Below are 7,735 nucleotides of genomic sequence, written 5' to 3'. Positions count from 1 at the left end.
GAGTTCAATGTAATTTCTGACCACATCTCAAAATGCATATTTTAACGAATCTATACCCTTCATTAATATGTTTATTGATGGATTTTTTTTACTTATTTTCAAAATACTGTTCCTGTAATTAAATCAGACTATAAATGCAGACATCAAAGCTCCAGCTATGTAATTTTAATACATATTTATTAATCCTTAACAAATATTTATAATAATAAAAGCAATTGTATGGAAATTATGTAGTGTTTATGTAAAGAAATTAAACCATCTTACATTTCATAATGAAGCAACTGGTAATGAACTGGAACCATGTGGGGGCTGCAGCCCATTCTTTAACCTGTTTAAAATGTAGCTTTTAGTGCACTATGTGTAAAATAAGCTCAAAACAGAATCAAATGGAGGCAATAAAACAAAATCTCTAATAATAATTTTAAATTGCCCCCAATTGCACACAGTCCACAGTTTTCCACAGTTATATATATATATATATATATATATATATATATATATATATATATATATATATATATATATATATATATTTAAAAGATAATTAAGTTTAATGTAATCTAAGATCAAGGAAGATAAAGGGCAAAACAAAATACCATAGATGCTTACCTGGGGTCTTGGCAGACAGACAACAGCCATGAGTCACTTTATCAATGTGATTTCAAATTCCAGATAACATTAATTTTGGCCAAGTAAATTTTTGTTTGTAAGGCAAAGCCTAAATACTCACTTTTTATCTGACTTATTTGTTTACACAAATTAGAATGGGTACATCAAGTTCACAGCCAGAGCATGGGGTCATCACTTCATCACATCATCTCATGTATCAAGGCATTTATAGCATGAATATTAATGTGCAGAGGTAAAATGCAAATAAGGATTTCCTCTGTTGCAGAAAGAGTAAATCGCTTTGTTGTGACACAACTTTGAGTTAAATGTCTTCTGATGGAACCTGGATACAGTGTGAGGTCCACTGATTGGCCATAAAGACCAACGTAGTTAAATTCCAGTAGTTAAATAAAAATAATGTTAGGGTAAGTTACAATTAAGTTACAATGATAAAGAGTTTAATAGGATGCAAAATTATTTATTTTTTAGAGATTGTGTGTGTCTTTATAATTTATGCGTTGTTGTAGAAACAGCCCAAAGGGTTTTAAGTTATCTAGTAGAAAAACATGTTAGTTAATTTGAATAACTTTCAACTATAACACATCTATGGGTCAGTTCGCTTCATTTTAATATACATTTTGTTATATTTTATTTTGTTATCACTGTACAAAATCACTCAACATGTTTGGCAGACATGGGACAATGGTAATCAGTTCATAGATTCAGAATGTTATAATAATACATATTATTTTAACATGATTGGCAGTGATTGGATGATGCTGAACATTACTTTGAATAAAACATTTTTATTCAGCTTTACAGAAAAACATGAATGACCAACACTCCTGGAAACATAATAAACAATTTGATGAAAAAATCTAACTTTCTATAGCTTGGTGTTATTTAAAATTTTACAACGTAGTCTCGCTGTCCACATATGTGAACATCATATTTGCTCTAGAAAAAAAAAGACATTTTTTTTGCTTGTTTATTAGGTGCTACTAGTTACAAATCAAAAAGGGAAACTGAAAATGCACACAGCAGTCACGCACACACATTTTCCATTTCCCTTTTCCAAGTTTAACTAGTAGCACCTAATAAACCGAGAAAAATACAATAAAAATTGAGACCAAATAGTTTCCCTAAATTGTGAAATTTAGTCCCACTGACTTTAATACCAAGCTATAGAAAGTCAGATTTTTTTTTTTTATCAAATTATTTATGATTTTTTTTTTCCAGGAGTGTTGGTTATTCGTGTTTTTGAGACGTTACAGACATTGCATCAGAAATAATTAATCATCAAGCATAATTAATTCTGATTAAAAGTAATAGCCAGCATCATCCAATCGCTGCCAACTACAGTATGTTAAAATAACATTTTGCATGAAAATTATGAACCTATGCACTGATTACCATTGTCTCATGTCTGCCAAACTTGCTGAATGGTTCAAACATCATCTGCAGCCTGAAACTTAACTTTTGACCGGATGTTAGGAGTGAATGCACTTGGCTGCATAGGAAAGCTATAAGATGCTTCCTGATTAGGGAATGACCTAACCTCCAGTCTGAACAGTTTGAAATGTACCTTATTTTAAAGCAACATTTTCCAGCTTTTGGATGCATCCATTGATTCTCAATGTGATAATATTCAGTGAATATAGGATACTTTAATGAAAATGAGCCAATAGTCCACGTACGTGGTTATTTTGTTTTAGCGTGCTGTTTCGATGAAATTTTTTAAATGGCATATCAGATGAAACTAGAGATTCTACTCTTTTGACTCAAACAGGTTTTCATATAAAAACTTCATGAGGTTTCTTACCAGAAGCAGTTTTGTTGCTGTTTCTCCCAAAGACAAACTCAGCTGAGATCGGCGCTATGTTGTGTCATATGACTCGGTGCGTTGAAAGTTTAACCCTTTAATGACAGCCTACAGTCTCCTGAACTGAGATCAGTCAGTTTAAATTAAATTATGCATAGCCTATACCAAAACCAAAATGTAATGTCCACGCATGTGGACGTGGGGTCTCAGGAGGTTAAACCATTCAGAAGACCTCTAAATACTGTACAATTCTATTATTGTTTCCTATGATGTGACCACAGGTATCCCTGAGTGACTTTCTAAAACAAGCACAGTTGAGGATTTATGGTATATTTATGAGACAGGTGGCACAATTTTACACCCGCAATCAAGCGCAAGCAAAAGGCAAACACTGAGTCATGTAGCTATTTTCCATAAAAGAGAACCCTCAAATGGTTTCCTGAATTTAGATAGTGACCACATGGGTTTTCTAGAACAAACTTGCAAACCAAGTGGTGTGGAGATGTGGATTAAAACATCAACACACTATGTAAATAATGGGGATTTGTAAACCTGAATATTTGATTGAAATTTTTTAACAAGTTTTTTGGGTGCCTACACACTAGATATAGCTCCTAAAGAGCTGAACCCACCTCTCTGAGATTCTCTTTGGTCAATAGATGCCTATGTCAGAATGCATTGCATCAAAAGTTGAAATGTCCTCAATTTTTGGTTGCATGATGGAGCATCACTTTTGCAACCCTTGTGTTTTCCCTATCCATTCTTGCGACAAACCATCCCCATTGAAATTTGTGCAGTTGTGAACTGTAGTGTGTAGGTGCCCTTAGCTAGCCGCTTTTCCACTATTGAGCCAGTGCGAGCCAGGACTATCAACTGGCCAGCCGAGGCCAATAGCCTCAGATCTCGAGCCGCGAGACCAAAATCTATCTGCATTCCCACCATCAGGCCAATAACTCTGCACCGTTACCCTAAAGCCCGCCTTTAACACGCTGCCCTGGTGCCAACGTCACACACCCTGCCTATTTCAAAAGCAAGAGGGAACCTCAAGCTGAGGTATCATGTTATCTGGTTATTTAGAATATCGAGTTTATATCATTTGTAAACATTAGCTATCCAGCAAGATAAGTTAGTGTTGACAACTCACTGACTGTACTTGCCATGGTGTCCCGAGGGGTCTCTCCACTAACAGTGGGACGATGTCCCAGCACATGTGCATGATCTCGAATCATGAAAAGTTCTTTCTTTGGGCACCACTTTGTCTATTGCGTGTTTTAACGTATTTGTACTGTACCTACAATTTTTTTTATTTTTCCCAAACCTGTACTGTTGTGAACTAGATACACAACCTGGCAAAACTCCACTTTTGACCTTGACCTCGCCTCACTTCCCAGTTGGCCTTGTTTGGCCCAAGGGTAATCCTCAGGGCTTTCTAATGGCCAAAGGCCATTGGCCATTAGAAAGCCCTGAGGAAGCACAATGATGGCCCGGAAGTGACAGTGAGAATGCATCTGGGCCTGGCACACACTAGCACACCCTCATTTGGCCCAATAGTGGAAACACGGCTTTAAAGGTAATAAGCCTAAGGGTTTTCTTAGCTTAAGGGGTGAATATCCCAGGGCAAGGGATATACAGTACACTTAAGATGAATACTTCATTCAGCTGGTAGTGACTGCAAATCAATAGCTGCAAATCTCTGCAGAATCCAAATCTTTGCCACAATTTTAGACAATGTCACGTTTATTAATTTCAACTTTACATATGAAAAACAGCTCTCCACCACAGCGAGAAGCCATTTTACACCACATTTACTACGAGGGTTTTTAAATCACACACATCTGGTTCTTTGCATGTCTCTGTGTCTCAAATGTCTGCAATTACACAGACAGACAGACAGACAGACAGATACCTCATTGATCCCATGTGGAAAAGAAAGTACCACATACACAAATAAATACAGGACTTTGAAGGTATACATTATAAACAAGGTACATCACTTAAAATATATACACAGTATACAGTATATTACAAAATCACAAGATTAGAAAGAGTAAAATATTATATGCAGAGGTTATTTGACAATTTACCAAAAATATTTATATTTATTAAAAGCTACTTCGCCGCTCTGAAATCTAACTTTGTCATAGACCAAGATTCATGGAAATCTAAATAACCAGCATATTACCAGCACTCTAGTTCTATTGTTTTTTTTTTTTTAATTATTATTATTCCATAAGCAACGTACACATAAATGTTATGACATTTCTCTCATATGTAAGTATAGATGATATGCATCATAACATTTCAGATGTTATTGATATAATTTGTTGTCTGTCATACCTTGTCTTCCTGTCAGACTCCCTGTGCACCCGCTGCTCCATCAGTTTAACTGTTTTTGGTTGAGTGAAAAATTTCTTGTGCACCCATCAAACATTTTAAATATTATGAACAAATAATAATACAAAAAAATGTCCCACAATCGTTGCAGTTGGATCCTATTTGTTTATTTCATAGTAAAAATATGTTATATTGACATTTTGCGGCTCCTTAAAGAAAACCTACCAGTTATTTTTGCAATTTTTAAATATACACTACCAGTCAAAAGTTTTGAAACACTTGACTGAAATGTTTCTCATGATCTTAAAAATCTTTTGATCTGAAGGCGTATGCTTAAATGTTTGAAATTAGTTTTGTAGACAAAAATATAATTGTGCCACCATATTAATTTATTTCATTATAAAATTAAAATATAATTTAAAAAAAAGTTTTTGAAATTGATGACTTGGACCAAATAATAAAGAAAAGCAGCCAGTAAGTGCCCAGCATAGATGGGAACTCCTTCAATACTGTTTAAAAAGCATCCCAGGGTGATACCTCAAGAAGTTGGTTGAGAAAATGTCAAGAGTACATGTCTGCAAATTCTAGACAAAGGGTGACTACTTTGAAGATGCTAAAATATAACACAATATTGATTTATTTTGGATTTTGTTTAGTCACAACATAATTCCCATAGTTCCATTTATGTTATTCCATAGTTTTGATGACTTGACTATTATTCTAAAATGTGAAAAAAAATTATAATAAAGAATGAGTAAGTGTTTCAAAACTTTTGACCGGTAGTGTAGGTTCAGAACAGTTGAACTGCAAATGCACTGGTCTTAGTCCTTGAATGAATATTTGGTTATGTTTGACAGTATTATCCTCTTTGATTGATGCACAACATTTTTGCAGTTTTGATTTGCTTCTGGCTAGAGATGTGAATCACAGAAGCTACTCGTCCACATTTATTATTTTAATTTTACGTGCTTCCAAGATGTTTAAATTACAGATTAGTCAACTCTCGGAAAGATTAAGCATAGGATATTGGTCTTGGTGGACTGAATCTGCTGCAGCTACTGCCACTGCAGAGCAATTACAGAGACTTACTACCACTAGAACATACACAAACATACTGAGTTAAGCATGTGGACATGCTGCTGTTGCTGCACAATTAAAAAAACACAAGACATGATGCATAAAGCATGTATGACATACTGCTGCACAATTAAACAGAAATATAATCCCCATGTAGCAGATCTAGACCAGTGGTGCTGGGGAGGAGGAGGGTTTTAGAGAAAACTCTCGCAGTGTGCTGCATTGAAACTGACTTGCAAACTGAGTAAATTTAAATGTTTTGCAAAGACAGAGTATGCAAATTGATTGTCTATCTGATTACACATCAAAGGATCTATCAGCTTAAATCATGTGAGCCAGCTGATTGGTTAACAGGTACAGGTAACAAGTTAAAAGTTAATTATTCCTTACTTAACCAAAAGAAACTTATTGTAAAGTGCTACCATCATTACAATTAGGGCTGAACAATTAATAAAAAAAAAACAAAAAAAAAACAAAACATTGTGATATGACCTTGTGCGATAATTAAATCGCAAAGGGCTGCAATTTACTGCAATTCAAATAAATAAATTGTCTGCTAGTTTCAAAGTTGATTTGCGCTGCTCTGTCCAGTCTATATTAAGTTAGAGCATTATTACATTGTTTTCAGAGTGGTTCTGTGCTTCACAACATCATCTCATCCTTACAGAAGTGCTCAGAGTTCGGTTCCGTTTGCCTACGTGCACTATGCACTTTATTTACATTAAACCTGCGTGTCCTGCATGAAGCGGTTTTTATTATCATCTGTGGTAGCAGCATCTCAGTCTCCTCCAGGCACAGTTATCATAATAATAATGTGGAGTACGAGATGGGGTATTATTCAAACATCTTTATTAAATGATTGCTGAGCAATCAGCAAACAGCTTTAACAGTAGCAGATGTAGAGTCCAGAAAAATGCATTCTTCCTTCATTCTCCGGTCTTTTGTTTACCTCACGAGAGAGCGTGTCAGCCTTATTACACTCTCAGCGGCAACAAGTGAAAACAGAACTAATTTGACCAACATCCATCCAACAAAATTAAAAAGAAGGAATGTACATATTATAAATCTATATAAAATAGCCTAGTAAGCACTGCCTTTCCAAACGCATCAATACAAAATAGAAACCTGACCGCTTGGACCTCGCATACACCATAATCATAAACGGTTTGCATGTCATGCAGTGATGACTTGACAAGTGTTGGAAGTTAAGATAAAATCCAGCGAAGAGAGTCTTCTTCACAAGATCAAGGAATGAGTCAGATTAATTTATTTTCACCAAAGTCATACAATGCTGTCTCGTTTCAAGTTTGATTTGGGACTGTAAGAGATTTTTTGCACACACCTCTGCTCTTCTGTCTAGTAATTTAAAGTTTGAATTTGAGGTGGGGAAACTGATTCTAGACCAGCAGTTACGAGCAGAGTTATCCTACTGCGGCAATCGGAATTCCATATCAATACCTATATTCATTAATACACACATCATGCCCCATGGCCAGTGGAAGGCTAAACCTTTGTTTTCTGAGTTATGTCTGGGGAAATAATGATCAATACATTTGGATGGACATAAATTCTGACAACAAAGTCTATATACTTTTTAATTACTAAATTGCATTAAGCACATTGTATGTGTGTGTGTGTGAGAGTGAGTGTGTGTGTGTGTGTGTGTGTGTGTTTTTGCTAACAAATGGAGTTAAGACAGTGCTTTGCTTTTATTTGAATTAGTTTTCCATATAGGTCTATTATTGTGGTATCAACTATTTCAGATAAACTTACCCCTAAAAGGCATGCAAAAACAAAATTAACTGTGGTGGGTTGCTTTACATGGCAGACAGATAGATGAGTCCTGTCTGCGTAGGCGGTTGTTGGACTTTATGCCAATAATCAAAAGTTTGG

Source organism: Myxocyprinus asiaticus, chromosome 49 (genome assembly GCF_019703515.2).
Source record: "Myxocyprinus asiaticus isolate MX2 ecotype Aquarium Trade chromosome 49, UBuf_Myxa_2, whole genome shotgun sequence".
Taxonomy (NCBI): Eukaryota; Metazoa; Chordata; class Actinopteri; order Cypriniformes; family Catostomidae; genus Myxocyprinus; species Myxocyprinus asiaticus.
The sequence above is the reverse complement of the archived record's forward strand: the minus strand, read 5'-3'. Positions refer to the sequence as shown.